Raw genomic sequence first — 19,643 nt, 5'->3', positions numbered from 1 at the left:
TTCAAAACTAATTACACTAATCCCCTCTGTGCAGCACTTAAACATCTATGGTTGAAAAGAATTATCCTAAGAACTATTTATGTTATTAGAGCAAAGAACTACAACACTATGCGGAAAGCCAGGGCCAAGTCTCTTCTGTCAGTCTACCCCTCTTAACAGGTACGAACTCTAAGTTCAGAAATTACTACAAAATGCTGTTTATAATTGATGGACCTTCCTGAGCAAAATGAAGTGGGGAACTGGTAAGGGAAAACCACTGAAACAACACAGGGAATGCTGTTAACTGTCCTAAGAGCCAGATTTTCAGAGATGTCTGAAGACAGAGATGAAGTTCATATGCGCTGGGATTTTCAGAACTAACATTTATTCAAAGTCCCACTAAAATCAATGGCAGCTAAGTAGTGTAGCCTTCGCAGGACAGTCCCTGCAAATTTAATCATTGAAAATCTGACCCCAAGTAAACAAACTAAAAAGGCATTGTTTAGTGTTACTTATATGACTGTTGTGGAAAAATTTTTAGACAGAAATGTGACTTTTAAATTGCAGTTTAGCAATCCATAAATGCTAATGAAATCCCGTGCTGTCTGCCCTGGGATAATTTTTTCTTATTAAAAGATTGTTCTTTGTTTAACCTAATAAGCACATCACTAGTCTAAACACATTCATTGTTCAAAGTTTAAATTTATAGTTAAAATAAAAAGAGAGATCGCTTACCAGTAACCAAAATGCTTTGAGACATGTATTCTTCATATATATTCAAACTAATGAGCTACGTATTTGTCCTTTCACTTAAGCCTAGTTTTATACCTTTGCAATGAGTAAGTATATACGGTACAGACTGACTGTGCCACTTTCAGTTTCCTCCCAGCCACAGAAATAAAATTCAAGGAACTTCCAAAAATTCTGAGGGACAGCAAAGTAATCAGAAAGAAAACATAAATGTGAACTATGCATATTAAAAAAAAAGCCTATTGGTAAATCACCTTTTCCTCTTTTTGAGTGACAGTGCACAAGTGTAGTTTATCACAGTGACTTAAACAACTACACCTGGCCACCAAGTACCTGAGGTCCTGGAGTCTTTTATACAAACCACTCCAGCACTTCTTTACCAATACATAGGTTTGAGTAATGTTACAGCACATGGTGAAGGTAGGGATGGAGCTCCAGATAGCATCATCTCCACTACCTCAACTGTTTCTTAACAATATTGTGTGCTCTGGAGAAGTACGCTGTAATAACAGCAGGAGATTCATCTTAGCAGTCTGATAGCAAATTTTGACACAGTCTCCAATTGACTTCGACAGTCTGTGTGGAAATGGCTGAACTGTTAAACCTTCAGAAAACACACATGAATAGCCTGAAGCGTTTGAATGTGTGAATACAGAAGTAGACAACCCCCGGCATAAACGTATAAAAACCAAATTCTGCTTTAGAGGCAGAACACCAGAAATAAGATTTGGAGAGTAAATAAAACCTGCTGATTAAAAAGTATAATTCTACCATGATTTGAGGCAGAAAATGAAGAAGGTCATTCATAAGAACATACGTATCTCCTGCAAAAGCCTCTGAGGAAGTGCCCTTGATGAAAGAAGTAGTAGTAAACACCAAGCCCAAGACCTTAATGAGGCTAAGTGAGAGTTCAAACTCTTTTAGCCTTAAGCAGATATTCCATAACAGCTTTAATAAATGATACAGAAGGGGGAAAAAAACCACTAAGAAGCCACATGCATCTCATTCACAGAATGTGCAGCATGTGGGTGCTGGATGGCTTTCCTCATTGAAGTATTCCCGCCTCTTTCCATAAAAAAAGCCCACAGACGACAAAAAAAGCCAACTAGACAGACACTGCTAAACGGATAAGATCCCTGTCTGCCCCACAGCGCTGCAGATGGGTTTTCAACCCTTTCACTTACACACGACAGGCTGGCTGCTATCACAAGGGCTCGTGCTGGCATTTTCAGTGGGCTTGATCCAGAAGAAATAGGTAAAATTATTTACGCTGGGTTACACAGGAGCTAAAGGAGGTCAGAATAATTGATCAGTGTAGTTCTGCTAGATAAGAGCTTAAAGGTTTGGTACTACTGTGTATCTGTGACCTAAAGTGAAAAATATTTTTGTTAAAATTCTTTCCAAAAACAATGCCAAGACAGATATCCCAAAAAAGTTAAACAGACCAAAATAAAAATAGGAAGAACTACAACTTTCAAAAGCACATGCATTATCCTAAATCTCTCTTCTGCCTAAGTGCATAGTACATTATGTACTACTTTTATTAGCAAATGAAGTCATGTAAAAACAACTACTAAAAATAAGAAACATCAATGTTCATATGCAAATTCCAAGATATTTTCAAAACCATTTTTTCCATTTCTAGAAAAACAAAAAAACCCCAAACCCTCTTTTTGTGAACCATCTATTTGAGATGAGTATGATTTCACTCGTAAGCACTATTCAAAAACATTTTTCTTGAAAGCATTTTGAAAATGAAAACTGTTTAAAACTTTTTTTGCATGTACTTCTAATATCTGCGTCAAATGGGGTACATCTGACCTGTGGATGAAGCATCTTTAAGCAGAATTAAGTATTTTTGGAAGAACACCGGGACAGTTCTTGTAAATATTAGACTGCTATGGTTATGCAATATGGTATAATATTGGATTATTTTGAACTCCTCTGGAAATCCATTCCAGGTTAATATTGATTCCTAATATCAATCAGTTTTAAGAGTAAGCTTGCAGCTTTAAAGTTCTTATTTCTACAGAACAACTCTCCACAACAGGATGTGGCTTGGGTTCTTTTTTTCACCTACCTGTTACTCTACAGTAACACACAGCAAGCTCTTCCTACTGTAATTTAAGCAGGATCCTGAGAGACTGAGCGGTAAATGATAAAGTGTGCCTTTGTATGTAGAAGAGGAACATTTCTGCGCCAGCGGACGACTGTCTCATGCAGATCTATGACTGCCTGAGTCCTATTGACGTGTACACACCACCACAGAAATTAACTCCCCCTCCCTTGTTGATACACATGGAAAATCCATGCCCAATAACCTTCTAAATATATATATATATATATATATATATAGTTTTAACTACAATACAAACAGGTATTATTTCTCCTACCAGGGAATTACATCCATTCCTACTGCACAATACATCATACATTTAACAGTGCACACTACTCAGCAACTTAACCCGTGGCATACCAGCTTTTTCAGGAGTGTCTTCTACACAGCATTCTTGAACTACACCTCATCCCGTGTTTCTTTTCTCACTCCTCCTACATCTATCTCATTTTCTCACCTCTCTCCTTTGTCTCCATCACCCCTTTGCTGTCTTCTTTCACACCTGCACTTCACGGATTGCACTTTCTCTTCCATTTCATAAACTCTGAAAACCTACCTGTTCCATGAGTGCTATTACTGAATGTGCCACTTTGCATTTTTTCTGTACTGTATCACGCCACACTGTATTTATTCATGCACAAATAATAAATGTAATTTGCAGCAGGGATTTTTTTAAGTTTTTTATCCTGTCCTGTTATTTTGTAAACTGCCAAGTACATATGCATTACTGTGTAAATAAACAACAGTAACAAAATCCAGATGAAACTACAGAAATGCAGGTAGTCAGAATGTAATTACCCAAACTGGAACTTGGCCAGGACAAGAGGGCAAGCATCCTTACTCTTATGGAAAGTGCCAACAGATCATACAAACGGCTTGGATGAGTCAAATCGTAACTACATAAATATATACTTTAAATGAAATTTCCAAACACAGTACACCATCATCTATCACTTTTTAATTATCTAGCATACCTGTCAAGGGTGCTAGAGCCTCATTAGCAAACACCTTCTTGGGGCTACCTCCCATTGCAGCTTGCTGTAGCCTGAGACGCAGGAAGTGAAGGTCGGCACTTAAATTCAAGACAAAGCAATTGTAAAGCAGCACATTCTGCCCGAGATGTGGGGTTCCTGCGACAACAGCTAACCAGCAGCTCTCCACAGAGTTTGGCAGTTAATTTCATTATTTCAGTGGAACTCGGAAGAAATGCTGAAAAACAGGGCTGTAGTTTCAAACTGTTAAGAGCTCTTTTGTTTCTTAAGTTTAGTAACGTAGACATGAAAAGGTTTGATACCTGTTGTAATATTGCACCTCAATTATTTCTTTGATAATCACCTGGCCACCACACTCACCAGAATGGACTGAACTCAACAGACGCTTGTAACTCTCCCATGCAGGAGGGCTTCAGCCTGCTTCAGCCGTAGCTAAACACCCTTTTCCTTGACGACTCCTGAACTGTAATTCAGCCACCCAAAACCTTTTTCAAGAGGCATCTTCAGCTCCTCAAAAAAACTGCAAGTATGTTGCACTAACACTGACTTTTTGTGTTTGTTATCACTCAATTCTCATTTTTCTTTGCCATGCACCTGGGTTTCAGCACGATTTTTTTTTTTTTTTTAACCTCGCTGAGTTGCCTTCCATGACTGAAGTCCCTACTTACTGGTAAAGAAATACACAGTGTGGACACAGCACATTCGTCTGAGTTTGCAGCCTATTCAATGCTCTTCCAAAAGAAGAGCACAAAAGTATCAGATCCCTAGTTAACCTGCCTTGGTGCAGAGCTCCTACGCAGCAATGGGATGGCATTCATAAAACCTTTAGTCAAATTCCTCCTCTACAGTCGGACTCCTCATGTGTATACATCATGGTGTGTTACTTAAAGGAATCACATCCCAGAGTGCCCAGATGAAAGTGTAACAAGAAGTTGTACCAAAATTGTCACAGACTAATACAATAAAGCAGAGGAGCTATTAAAATAGTCTGGGAGTGAAACCATTGAATAATTTGCTTATTAAGAAAAGATGAACAGCTGACCCCATCCTGTGTTTCGAGTCTCTCTGCTGAAGGTATAGTAACACTGAGAGATACTTAACATGATCATAACCGCCCATTTGACTAAGCTTTCAGTGTGCAGCAGGAAAGCACAAGGAAATAAGCCAAGGGATCCAGACACAGACAGACGGAATTAGCATCTCTGGATTCTTAGCTTTCATTTAACAAGAGGGAAATACAGTTCCCGTCTTCATATGAAACATGACTTTCTTGTTCCACCTGCATTCAGACAGACTAAAACAATACCTCAGAAGAGCATGAACTTTCCTTTTCATCTCTGTAGGGAAATAACTGAAAGTACACGGGTGACCCTTTAAAAACCGCTGCTGCCAAGTGCATCACTGCCCAAGAATTTACCGTCTCTTTTTGTACAAGATACTTGCCTATTGCATACCAAGAAGAAGTTTATTTCATTGTGAGTAGCTCCTTCTCAGAAAATACAGGACACTGAAGAGCATCATGACAACATTTTCCTCCACTTTTCACTGCCACACATTAGCTGTTGCCACATTTATTTCACTTTTTATATACCTAGATCACTGGGCTTCTACTATTGCAGCACTTACAGTCTAGAAAATTAGTTTCCTACTGCTGCTGAATACCTGAAATACAGACTTCGCCCACTTTCTTACATGATTATACTTAAAATTAAAGAATAAGCCATTTTTAGAATATTTTTTAATATCAGAAAGTTATTTGGGGTTGTAATTTTAAAATGTGGCTTTCATTTTCATGCTCACAAACGTCTGTTATGAAAATATTTAACAGCAAGCTGCTGCCTAATTAGATGACTTAATGTTGCAAAACTCTGTATTTAAAAGCAAAAGAACTGCCAAAGGAGATCAAAATCAGATTTTTTTTCCCCTTTGTTTGCTATGGTGTGCATTTTTTTTCTATTTACATTATGCACAGAAAAAAAAGAAAAGAAGAGTTGAATGATAAGACAATGAATTCACATTGTGTTTTCCTTTATATTGTTTATAAGTTAACTGGGATGGTTATAGCTTGTTTGCTTTTTTTTTTCTTCTTTTTTTTTTCCCCCCAAAAGTGACATTTAGAAGCCAATAACCCAAAGTATATTACTGAACTCTTTAACAGTGTCTGATAGGTAGATGACCTAGCTGCAGTGTGATTAAATAATCTAACTGCTAGATCAATGAATGCAGCATGAATTAAAATGGCTGCAAGCTTCTCCAAGCATAAGATTAGAGATCCAAAAAAAGGTTTCTCTTACTTTCTATTTTACATTTCAAAGAAAATGTAACCATTTATTTTTTTTTAAAAAATCCATGTTTTCCTGACAGAAATAATACAATATTATTGTAAAATATGGTGACTAAACCATATATTTTTATTTTCAAAGATCAGACTACATTTTGCCATTCTCATACTGAATAACCTCATTCAAGGAAAAAGCAGTCTCTGCTCAAGAAACATAATGGTGCTAGGATCTGGTCCAAAGTGAACTGTTATCTCACGCGTGAAGATAATGAATGTTAATTTAAAATAATGTTCTTTCAACTCCATGGTTTTTTTCATATAATCAATCAGGCCTGAAAAACGTGTGCATGCGCTCTTGCTCTTGCACGCTCTCTCTCTCTGTCAGTCATATATAAATATTTCATTATATATTCTCATTCCCAGATATTCAGGAGAAAATTTTCTGCAGGTGTAAACTAATATTTCTCCACTAAAGTCAGCAGTGCTGCACCAACTTATGCCAGCAAAGACACGGGTCCTCGCTCACGTGTACTGTGACATGCATACCTCAACTTCCACCTAATGTGCATTCCCAGCTCTTATTTGCACTCAACAGACAACCACAGTGGCCTTTCGCTAACTCACCCCTCAGGGTCTCTTATCTCCATCAAATACTGCATGGACAGGCAGGTATACGTGGCTCTTTTCTGCAACCGAGGCGGGAGCTCTCGAGTAAATACCAGAAGGGAAAGAGCACTGCACTGGGAAGCTACAAGGCTTTTGGAGAGGACAGAAGACCAGGCTTGACGCAAAAAAGGAGTAGGTTTTAACGTTATTCAGTTACAGTACAGAGAATTTGCAACATTCCAAAATGGAGTTTTGGAATAAATACAATTTTTTATGTGTAAAAGCAGGAACCAAGATCTAAATTATTATTGTCTGGGAACTACTATGGGGAAAAAAGTATTCTATAGCTTTCTGTATCAGAAAATTGCGTGATTTTTGGCATCCTTCTGGGAGACATTTGAGATTGGCAATGGCTGGAGACAAGACGCGGGATTACACAACATGCTAGTTTGATCAAGAAAGGCAGTTCTCACGTAAGAAAAGCCAAGTGGAAATCTGGACACCATTCCTTCCCACTGGCCCAAGACACGCTGTAACTGCTTATCCACTCACTTGGCAGAGCCAACACTGCCTTGCTTCTAGGCTTCTTGGTGCACCTGTACTCAAAGCATCTGCACCACCAATTACCTTTAGCTGGTATTTACCAATGTTTCCTGTGCCACTACAAGGGACAAAAATCATCCCATTCTATTGAAAGCTACACGTCTTCAGAAGTTAGCGCTACAAGTTATGCTTATACTTGGATCATTTGTAAATGGGTTATTTTTATAAACTTTTTAAAACTACTGAGAAAAAGAATGTCAGCATGGATTAGAAAACTTAATAAAACCGGCACTTGAAGGTACTTCACTGATAATCCATATTTCCGAAAAGCTAAAAGTTGAATAACAGGAGGAGATCTCGCATCTGGAATCAGAGAGATGTTAGGAGTATGCTTCCAATTAGGATGTTTTATAAAGAAGCCTTCTGGGAGCCAGCAGAGTGGAAAGTGCACAGGAAAAGGAAGAATCTCTTTCTTACAACAAATATTTCCTGTAAGTCTATTTACTTCAGGTCAGTGGAAGAAGAAGAACAAGACGACAAAGCTAAAAAACCGAAAGATGCAATTACAGATTGAGAGCGTCCATGTTTCTTGCTTTCCAACACTGTCAGTCTGAAATGCTTCCAGGTATGCATCAGCACTCTCCTTCAAAAAGATATGTCAGTGAAATAAAACAATCTTTTTTTTTTTTTTTAGCAAGCAAACAAACAAACATGATTTTAATACATAGGGCAGCTTTTAAACAACCTGACATTATATTCTAGTCAGACTGATAAGAGGTCAGACACTGTGAGTTACCAGTGAGCAAAGCGTACATCCCTTCTCACTCTTACCCACATTTTACCAAGATCAAGAAAAATTTTCAGAAGGCTATTTTGATTGGTGAAAATAATTTTAAAATCTCCTTTTTTATTGAGAAAACGTTCACATCAATGCCAAATTATTCAGTGTGCAGTATCATCTTCAAATGTCAGCTTGCACATGATGACTGACACTGAAACATCCAGCTTCCTGAGGAAAGGTTCATGCAGTCTGTTCTTAGGAACGTCCTAAGTCTCAACTATAGTTACATGAAGCTAAAAATGGTGCCAGCCTGGTTCCTGTGAAAACAACTAATAACAATTCTTTGCTTTTAATTAACATAGAAAGGAGAGAAGTTTTCTGAGATTTCTGAACTGCATAACAAAGAAAGAACAGAAGTACAAGGTGAGGAGAACATTATTCTTTCTAAACTCCTTGTTGCATGGAGCAAAAAGGATTGTCTAGATTTTGCAGGTAAATGGTAAAGAACAGGATGAGGCAAGGTAATTTTCAGCATTCACAGGTTTTTAATTTATGTTCCATGATAGAAATAAAATCAAACCATGCGATTATTAAACTCGCTTTCACATACATGATTTCCATAATTTCGAAACTATGTTAAAAAGTTAAACTAGTTTCCCGTCCTATCTGTTCCCTAGCTTTCCTAATGTAAAAATAAACCTTTCTTCTCATAATGGTATCAGCTTTTCCATTAAGAATCCTTGTATTTCTTCTTTTACCAGTTTATTTATAATTAAGGCTTTCTATAACATACAGGCTTTAAGATATACACAAATATTAAAAGTCACTAACAGAAAAATGTTAGCCATGTCTCCTCTGTTCTTTTCATAGACATCGTAAATTCTTTCAAAAACTAACGTACATGTAGGGAAAGTGCCTTAACTTCAATGGGAACAATTATCGACGTAAAATTTATCATGTGCAAAAGTCTTTTTTCATTCAAAAAGCATGAAAAATGCCTACCTAACAGTGCATACTCCAGCAGAAGAATCAAAAATACAACATTACATAAAATTACCCAGGCAAAACAGATTGTAACTGTGTTCTTCCCTGAATATTGGAGTTGTATGTAAAGTTTTCATTTTTAAAAATACTTTATGAAAATTAACTTGATTCATCAGTATGCTCCAAGGCCTATGCAGTTTTATGCCTGTGGGAAACAAGTCCTTGTATGATCAAGGTCTCCATCATTATGTTAATATTAATCTATTGGTAACAATGAATTTTCTGCAGTGAACAATCAGTGGCCAGTGATTACATTTTATGAAATAGCAATTCTTTTGGTTTGATTTTGCGCAATTTTGAACCTGAATCTTAAGTAATTGGTTGGGGAGAGGGGATTATGCATAAACACTGGGTTTAAGCTTGTCCCTGAAGTCAATGACAGCTCAGAAGTTACTGATCTCAAACTTAACAACTAACCAAAAGGAAAACTGGAGAAACAAAAACAAAACCCCCACCAGTTTGTGGTAAAATTTCCACTTTAATTTGTGCATGTGAATGCACGCACTGCAACGTTATGCAGCAAGGCACAGACTGTCTCCTCTTGGGAAGTCTTACTTTACTGGCAATGACACCAAGAAAATAGTAATAAGCCACAAACAGTCAATGCAGACTTGGCTGTTACTTGGTTTCTGACTTGAGAAACATCTGTAATTGTAAACAGGTATCTGTAGCGTGAGATCCTCTCTTACTGAATGCATAAATGCTGTGTGAGACTTAACAGAAAATGATAGTGTGCTAAGAAAGATAAAGCTCTCTTGTCTCTCAGATCTTGTCAAAGATTTGTTGAGCAATAAACGTATCTTAGATCCTTTTAATTTATTTTTCACTGTATATTATTTCTAGATACTTTGGGATTCTGCTAATCATTTTCTCTCAAACCCATTTTGTTTCACTTCATTGCTTTTCCAAAAGGTTCCAATAAAACCTGACGCTGGAAGATAAGAATCGCTCTGCTAAAATTAGTGAACTACGTACCATATCCCATGAGTTACTGCTTGCAACTCCCATCCACCTATCTTTAAAAGACCAGATAACAATGCCATGCTCTAAGTGCAAGAGATCAAAGTACAAATACCCACTTTCCAAAATGCTGCTTTTGAGTACTACACCTACTAGCAGGCTCCTGCACTCTGTAACCAAAACATTAGTTAGTTAGCTGCATTAAAGTCGTATATTTGAATATAAGGCAAGCTGGTTTCATGTTTATTTTTAACATACTAACAAAGGAAAAGGAAACGAAGCATAGGAGAAATGAGAGGTAAACAGCAATAGGTTTAAGCCTTCTTTTTTTAAATTACTAGATCTCAAATCAATAGTACCTTATTATGGACAAAAATTAATTAACACGGTGAGACCAGTTCTTTGCATGCAAAAAATGCAATTTCCACAGAAAGAGTGAATGGTATGTTACTGGTATTTTTGTAGGTATGCTTGACTTCACTTTTTAACCAATAAGTGGATTTTACCACTTCAGATTTCACTGTCTGTGTTGCTTAAATTATTTGTTAAGAATTAGTTTTACATCATACTACAATTGAGAGTTGTGAAGAGTCATAATCATTAACTCGCAATGCTTTATTCTGCAATTATTTAATTTTGGAATTTAACACTGAATATAGTGTAAAGGTATATGCAAAGATCTTCTGACTGTTGTTACACCAGTAACAATACTTTACTTACACTTTTTAATATTTTGGAATTTTGAAGTTACAAATATTACGGTCCTGCCATTTTAACCAATAATGTACTTTAAACTCAAATTACATGTCTCTATACTTTCAGAGCAGAAACTTCTGCACTTTAGTGAAGTGGAAAATGAGAGATTGGAAGAAAATCACAACCAGTCAAAACTCACAATAACTACACTTTGGATTTATCTCCATGCTACAGCTATAGGATCAGGGTCACATGGCATATTAACAAAGCTGGCTGACCTAAAATTAGACACCATGAGCTTTAATTTGGGTTCATGGACATGTCACAGTGTATCACCACTGTGCCTGCTGTCGCCCGCCCACAAGACTAAAAGACCCTGTTCGTCTCAGGGAGAAAAAAACAGAAGAGACACATAAAAAGTATGAATGAAATCTTACTAAAAAATAAGGAAAAAATCAGCCTCTAGCATAGCTTATGAGTGAAGTTAGTTCACCCTTTAATAATTTGTGTATTTAAAGAAATTGATTGCAGCCATCTTACATCAAAAAGCATTTCAAGCCAACTGTGTGTGTTAGCATGACTTCAGAAACTCAGTGAAACAGTACAGTTGGAACAAATAGCTTATTTACTCCTTTTGAAACAAAAACAATGCTAAAAAACCATTATGCAGTTATTTGTTTAGTCTTAGCCCTAAAAAAAAGAAATTCTTCATATAACTCAATATTCACAGCTTAGTTAAAAATAAATAATAAGACAGATTTCAGGCTTGCTCCATTAACTTGATGGCAGACATTGGTTTAAACAGATGATAAAACTATGTTTAAAGACTAGAATTGAAAATATGGGAAAAAAAATTGGCTCGACCCAGCTCTGGTGTCACAGGGAGATGCATGCAGAGAGGCCTCCAAAATCAGAGCGCTCCGTGTGCCACAGGAGTTCACCCACTCAGGCTAGAGCTCACGGTGCTTATCAGACTGTACGCAGCCACTCCGGTGTCTATCAGTCTGCTTCCAGTTACCTCCACTACACCCAGGAATGATGGGTTTTTTTGAGAAATGTTATTTTCCACCATTTAAAGACAAATTTGAGCTTTATTTCAAGAAAAAGTTTTCACACTTATTTTGCATTTTGTATAGATGACAAGATACTCTTTCACCACTGCCGAATTTGCATCTTTATACTGCACTGAAAATTACTGAAAACTTGTTTTAGGAATGTAAGAGTTAACTTATTAAGAAATTCCTGCAAAATGGAATCATTACCTCATCTTATAAACTACCTATTTTGCAAGCTATAGTCTCCCGACTGGCAGATTAAACCTTAGAACAATAACCCAATTATGAGCTAAATTTACATCCAACTGATCAAAAATCATCCAGAACCTGACAAGAACAATCTTTGTTCACAACATTTAGCGTAAGCAGCACTGACACACTAAAATGTATGAGCTATATAAAAGATGACATATGTTGCACTGCCCAGCTACCAAGGGCACCGCGCTCCAAGTACTACACAAGTACTATGGGAGTGTTCATCACATCCCGAGACTAAAAAAAACCCAAAAAAAAACCAACACAAAAAACCCCTGCAGATAAAGAACATGATCTGACATTAGGTCCTAAACAACCAGTGCAAGAAGGATGGCTAAAGAAAGTTGTATTCCATGGGAGGAAAACTACCCCAATTAATAAAATCAGTGGTCAGAATTCAAAAGAAATGTATATGTTTAGTGGATAGGCTTGGGAAAAAGAATTGCTCCAACAATTCTGATCTAACTCTTGCAAAAAAATAGAAACCATCTACTTTATCTCATTCAGGAAAGTAAACTCTTGTACGCATCTGGCCAGTAATTTTAAACAACTCAGCATTTCATGAACCAAGTTCATCACTGGTGTGAGCCACATATACTTTGGGATAGATTAATTTTGTTTATAGTTTGACTTAGCTTTTGTAACAACCTACCTTACGGATAGAAGACTTATTTTAAACTGACACTTATGCCACTCTGGAGCTAGCTAAAAAGCCTTCAACCAATTTAAGAAGAAAATCAGAGGTTTACTGAAGACATCTTCATTACCACCCTTTCAGAACTTTTATGCTGGACAGATTCACTCCCTGGAGTCCTTACACAGTTCCAGAGCTGAATGGTCTAGGAAACTGTTAAGGCAGTAACTATGAAAATTGGTTACAGGTATGTCCAAGATTTGTGAACTTTAGTTGACTGAAGTTGGGTACCCAATTCCAAAACAAGCCTCCTAATTCCAAAAGTTCCCGATTCTCAAATTGTGTGTAACGACACAATTTTCTAACAAAGTAGACAATGCAGACATTTATGGAGAGGTTTAGATATCTAAAATTACGAAAACATCTTCAAATGTTGTCTTTCATCTGTTTCTTTTTTAGGTATTTCATCCTAGTTCAGATATTGCAGCTAGCACAGTTCAGTGGTCCCCAAGCAGCGTTTCACTGATAGAAACACACAACAGACTAGATGTAGTCTAAGCCACTTCCAGGTGAGTTTGAGGCCAAATTCATTGTCCATCCACATTGTTTTCTTCTCCAGGAGCACCACATCACTAACAGTACCCAGTAGGTTATATTTACCTGCAAGGTAGAAATGCCGAGCACGCTTTACAAACTTTCACCAATCTCATTTGCTCTTCAGATGATGTTAGGCTGAAAAGATGATCCATGCTCTTCCCCTGCAGAAACCTCAAGACACTCTTCAAGAGTCCCTTCTACTCTTTGCTACAAGGACAGGCGGGACCCCTGGGCAGCCTGAACACTTGCTGCATCCAGACCGCCTACTACCTACAAATAGCACGGACACACAGCACCAGATTACAGCAAATGACCTAGCAGTCACATATTGCACACAGCAATTACAGTCATGAAAATCTTATTCCTTCCATAGTGTTCAATTTTTCCTGAAAAGTTAAGAAGTATTGCTCTGGCTCATAATATGTAAGGACTAAGATAAACTACTAAGATTTCTAGTTCATGGTGAAGAAACAATTTTTTTTTTTACATTTCTATTTAAAAGTAGTAGCTGTAAGTGCTTGCTTAGGTTAAAAAACCCCAAATACACCGGTTTAACTGCTATGGAGGGCACTTCCCTGTTAAATTAGTGCTATAAAGCTCCAAACTGTGGAAGAAGAGCACCTTCTAGCACAACACCAAAGTCTTAAGACCCCCACCCAACATCCACATACTCGCAACTCCCCTTACATAGCTGACTTCATCACTAGGTAATTTCCATCACACTATCCAGCTCATGAGATGGAGTGGAAGAGTCATTTTTCTCATTCAGTCGTCCTTCAGTGCAAAACCCAATACCAAGTATCAGTTGCAGATGCCTCCTCTTGATGGCAGAGACCACCGTCCATAGCACAATCAACAAAGAGTCGTCAACACAGTAACATTTCTTCCCACTCATTAAAACCAAACTCACCATCAGAAAGATAAAAGTGCTCTCTGTTGTACTACCTAGCCCATGAACCACCCCCTTCCCCATACAAGTATCTGGTCAAAGCAGAGAGGGTTTGTTTAGGCATGGAAAAGCTGGCATTAAACATAAATCCACGCTGGGAATTATTTTGCGGGTACTTTCACTTTTATACAAAACAGCAGTCAGCAAATGATCCACTTCCCTAGACTTTCTGTAGCACGCTTAGAATGGTTGATAACAAAATAAAAAAAATAAAAAAATGTGGAGAGATGCCAGGTCCTTCACGCTGAAGGATGAGGGACTAGAAAAAGCCAAGGGACTGCAACCTGAACCACAAACTGGCATTTCCACTCCCACTCTTCCCCCCTCCCGACACCTGTTTCAGTGATCACCCCTAAAGAGTTAAACGGTTTCCTACAAAGAATAGCAACAGAAGAGAAAAAAAATCAGCATATCTAGGACAAGAAAGCATTTTCTACTTTTGGTCCTTTCCACTGCAGTAAGATCTTCTCAAAACTACAACAACTAGTATTCCTCCTACAATGCAGCGACCATAGCGGATGATTCCAGGGCGATAAAAGGCCAAATTATACAATTATAAAACCAACCAGCACCAAATTAAATAGTTTTTCACCCTTTTTCCTCTTCTCAAGCCACCCCAGCTCTAGCCTTTGTAAAGTTCCGTTTGCCATGTTCGCAGAAGACAAAAACCAAATTCCCAAACAAAGTCTGTTTTCAGGACAAGCTCCAAAAGACACACAAAGTTTCCCAAGTCCTTAACATCAGTATTTTACAGGGGGGCTTCTCTCTGAAATGCACGGAAGGTCAGGAAAGCGTGCCGAAGCTCCCCGCCACCCCTTCCATAGGAAACCCCACACCTACGCTTGCATCCTTCCCCCGTGAAAGGAGAGGAGACAGGTAGGCCTCTGGACAACCCCCGAGGCAGGGGAAGGAAAACACCTCACAAAGTGAACCGAGGGGAGTTATTTGGAGAGGCGGTTTCGGGGACGCGCACACACACACACACAACCCGCCCCAAAACCACCAAAAGCAAGCTCCTCGGTAGTTCATATCCTCCCGAAATCCGGCCGCCGAGCCCGGCGGGGCTCCGGGAGGGCCCCGGCCCGCAGGCAGCGGGGCTCCCCGCACGCCCCTGGCCCGCAGCGGGGGCAGCCGGAGGAGGGGAGCGGGGAAATCGGCCCCTTTTCCCCCCGCGCCCTACCCCGGAGCAGACGGGGAAGGCGGGGAAGCCCCCGGGGCCATGCCGGGGGCCGAGGCGCTCCGCCAGCAGGGCGATCCGCGAAGCCGGGGGCCCCGTCCCCCGCCGGCCCTCTCGGCAGAGCCGGGCGCCGAGGCCGTCGTCGCCGCGGGGGTGGCCGGCCCGCCCGCAGCCGCCCGGGGGGAGGAGGGCCGGGGCTCTAAGTTCACCCCTTCCCCCGTCCCCTCCTCCGCCCCCCCGCGGGGAAGGGAGCCATGGCCCCTCTCCCGCCGCGGCCGGCCTGCGGGGGCCCGCCGTCTCTCTCCCGCGGAGACTCGGCGCTGTCGAGCAGCTGCCATTACTCGGGCCAAGACCCGTCCTCCAAGCAGACATCCCCCACCCCAGCGAGGAAATGCGGGGGCGGCGGGGGGTGTGGGAGGGAAAGGAAGTGGGGGGGGAGTGGGGAGCAAAGCGGTCGCCCCGCGTGTGGGAAAGAGCGGGGCTGGGGGGGGGGCGGGGGGACGGGGCCGAGGCCGGGCTGCGCCACACCCCGCTCGGCCTCGCTTCTCACGCGAGTCCCCGGCTCGCCCGCTCCCTGCAGGCCCGCGCGGAGCGGGGAAGGCAGCGATTCCCGTGTGCGCCCCGCTCCCGCCCCAGCGCCTCCCGCCCCGGGCCCGCGCTGGCTGCAACTCGGCGCGGGGGCGCGGGGGGCCCGCCGCCGCCTCCCAGCCGAAATCCGAGCGGGGAAGGTGTGGGGACAAAAATAATCGCCGTTAATAATCACACGCGCTCCGCCGCCGTCCCCTTCTCCTCCTCGATTTCCAAGCGGGCTGCCAGATAATCCTGCCCACTCCGAAAAATGAAATGATAATAAAAAAATCCCGCCTTCCATCCCCCCCCCCCCCCGCAGCCCCACACATTTTATTATTAAGTATAATTGCTCCCCCCTCCCCGTATGGCACCCCGCGGGGCAGGATTGCCCCCTCCCCTGGTGCCCAGCCCTTCCCCTGTCCCCTCTCCCCCATCTCCTTGGAACAGTGTGTACATGATTTTGTAGTTTTTTTAAGGCGCCATGTTTATAATCCTCCATCATATTAAAAAAAAATCCACCCAGCATGAGACACGGCGTCTCTCGCACCCCAAAGCCAGGGAGGCAGACACAGAAATATCCAGAGGGCTGTAAATTCACCCCCCCCCCCCCCCCGCACACACACCCCTCCTCCCCAGACTTAAAAGTCTCTCTCACCTTGTGCTGCTGCCGCTGCTTCTGCTGCTGCAGGGGGGGAGAAGTTAAGCCAGGGGAAACTTTTCAATCCCTTCCCCAGGCCGCTGCTGCCTCCTCCTTCCACATATTTTTCCCCTCAGAGTTTTATTGTGTCTGAATTTTCTCTCTCTCTCTCCTCTTCTGTCTGTCCACAGTTCAGGTTTCTGGGGTAAACAGGGTTTAGGATGGTGCTAGGGATATTTGGGAGAAGGAGAACTCTAGTGGTGTCTGCTGGAGTTGCTGTTTGTTTCTTTTATTATTTTTTTTAATAATACATTTGAAACGGATCTTTATTTATTATATATGTATTTTATCACAGTCTTAGGTCTGGACCCTGTCTTACTGCAGAAGAGAAGTGTGCCGCTTATCTGGCCCTGGTACAGGCAAATGCCTCCTATCACGCGGTCCAACTTGGAGAAATTGCGGATAATGTTTTCAAAAGTGGATACTCACCTTGAGCAACAGAAACTAAAACATACAGAATCAGTGGTCTGTCTCACAGTTGGCTATATATTGCGTGCTGAAGATGCACAATTTCACTGCAATACTGGAAGATATATAGGAATATGAAATATATGAATTTATAGGTGCATATAAGTAAGTAGCATATATGTAAGTAGCAAGAAAGTATATACGTTTTATCCTGGTTTTATATGGACTGTGAGATAAATATTACTACTAATAAATGTCTAAGCAAATACATTCTAAAGTTTCTGAAATACTTCAGGAATTATTTAATAGAAAAGTAACATACTTCACAATTAATTAACCTTGACCAGAAATGTGACATACTGTATTAAAATACCCTGTAAGCTTAGTTCTATAAACATTTATGCATGCAAATAATTTTATTGATATGAGTAGCCATTACTATTACTAAAACAGTTTTGGACTGCTGCTGTTGAAAAAGATGCGTCCATTGTGCCTGGTCAGTCTAAGATTTAACGGAGTTTGCACACTGAACAGTGGAAGTTTCTCCAGTGTGTTTAGTAGATAAGACTTCTAGGAGTGTCTAAAACCACGTTTTGTTTGAGGCTGCTGCATCGGGACTTCACATCCTCTTTTAAAAAATGAAACGCAAATAACAGTTTGTTGCATAGCAGTGATAAAGCTTTACTTCTATTATGTATTTAAATATGAAAGAATATTTTATATTATCTAAAATAAATAGATAGGAAAGAAAGTGCTGGTAATCTGCCAGCAAAAGGGTGTTTGAGGGGTTGGGCAGATACCGAACAGTGGTACTATAATTTATTAACTGCATTATATTGCTTGTATTTTTAAAAAGCAAATGAAATCTACAGGCAATTCTTTATGTAAGAAGGGATTTACCATCAGAATAATTACAAAAAGGCTACCTTATGTTAAGCATTTAGTTGTGATGTTTGGCTCTGATTTCGTTAAGGCATGTAATTTTCAAAAGAAGCTTGATAGCAATATATGCCAAGTTTCCATGGGATATTGCTGGCTTGGCTGTCTTAGGTTTCTTTGAAACCTTCTCTATACAAATTGCATCTAAGCTATTTTTAAATAAGAAAAAAAAAGAAATGTTTGGGTCCTTATCATTTCTACTGTTTCTACCATGCAGTCGAGCTAACAGTTCTGCTCAAGCTGGTGCGGTTAAGGGATGTCGATTTTTGCATCCAGAAGCAAACAGAGGAGAAGCGTAGCTGGCAGCACGCCTAACCAGCTTCAGTTCTTCAGCCAAAGAGCCAGGTACCCCCTACAACCGGGTCGGCTGGGGGGATCCGCCGGAACTCCAAAACAAAGCCCCATTTCCAGTCTCAGGTTCTTTAGCGAAAAGATTTATTACTCTGCCACAGTGCTTTCTCCTTACCTATGTAAATATTTACTTAAGGCAGAAGTTCAGCTATCTTCAGTATAAAAAGGTTTTCGCCCCTTATCTCTCCAGGGCCCACGGAGAGCTGTCAGATAAATATTTAGGCCGCAGTTTCAGCAATGCGGAAGCATATACAGGGTTGAAGCCCCGCGGTTTGCCTACCTTACCTAAAAACCAGTAGACAGGTTTTTACCTGGAGTCTACTGCTCGCCAGCAATTTGCTGTACTTAACATATTTGTAAGGGCTAGTCTGGACCATCTCCAAATATTTGTTTCAGGATACAAATATTTGATTTTGGAAAGAACAAGGTATCCTAAAGCAAACACGTAGGGAGTGTCTGCAACCGTAGCCACGTTTCCTTGTCTGAGCTGGCGGGCAGTGAATTAAACCAAGTGTAGGAAGACAGGCCTATACCTTGTATATGGGTGTTCGTGGGCCTTGTTTTGAAGTATTTTGATATCCTCATTAGGTCCCCTGCGCAGCTGCTTGCACTGTGTTGCCTTCAGGATGCACGTTGAAGGACAAAAAGGATGCCTTTTTCGGGCGTTTTGACTTATTTTTACCTGTATTGGAAGGACTCTTGAATGCTCATTAATACAGAGGTGTGAAGCCCTGCTAGCCGGTCTTGGCTAGCCCCGGTTCTTGCGTTTGCCCGCCTGCAGCTGGGTACGGAAGGCGAGCCCTTGGGCGCACGCCTCTTGGCCATCAAGTTCCAGAGGGAAGAGGAGGCGGGCGCGGCGAGCCGCCAGACAATGGGAAGGAAATCCCACCCTCCCCCCGCGCTGGGCAGCGGCGGGTTTCCTCATCGGCAGGGGGAAATGTTTGTTAAAACAAAAAGCGGCCTCCGGGCCGGCTCCAGCCCCTTCCCCGGGGCGAGGGCGGGGGGCGGTGCGGGGCCGCTCGGGCCTTTCCGCGCTCCCCGGCCCGGACGGTCCCTGCGGGCCGAGCGCGGAGCGGGGCCGCGGCAGAGGGCGGGCGCCTCTCGGGCTGAAGCAGCCCGGCTGGGGAACGAGTTTGCCTGCCAGAAGCGTCTGTGGAGCTGCCAGCGGCAGCTCGGGGTGTCATGGTGAGGGCTCCGGCCATCTGCTTGCTTGCAAGGTGGCGGGGAAAGAGAACGCATCGCTAATGCGATGTGAGAAGGAAT

The 19,643-nt window shown here is 41.2% G+C and overlaps 1 protein-coding gene across 4 annotated transcripts in view; it reads right to left on the bottom strand.

Moving 5' to 3' along the window:
- Positions 1-16,820, bottom strand: part of ZMYND11 (zinc finger MYND-type containing 11) — a 106,506-nt gene extending 89,686 nt beyond the window's left edge. For all 4 annotated transcript variants that reach the window (XM_075705106.1, XM_075705108.1, XM_075705107.1 and 1 more), the window contains exon 1: positions 16,641-16,820. The gene's annotated coding sequence lies outside the window, so the exon portion shown is untranslated. The remainder of the gene's footprint in view (positions 1-16,640) is intronic.
- Positions 16,821-19,643: the final 2,823 nt, after the last annotated feature.

Source organism: Pelecanus crispus, chromosome 2 (genome assembly GCF_030463565.1).
Source record: "Pelecanus crispus isolate bPelCri1 chromosome 2, bPelCri1.pri, whole genome shotgun sequence".
Lineage (NCBI taxonomy): Eukaryota > Metazoa > Chordata > Aves > Pelecaniformes > Pelecanidae > Pelecanus > Pelecanus crispus.
The sequence above is the reverse complement of the archived record's forward strand: the minus strand, read 5'-3'. Positions and strand labels throughout refer to the sequence as shown.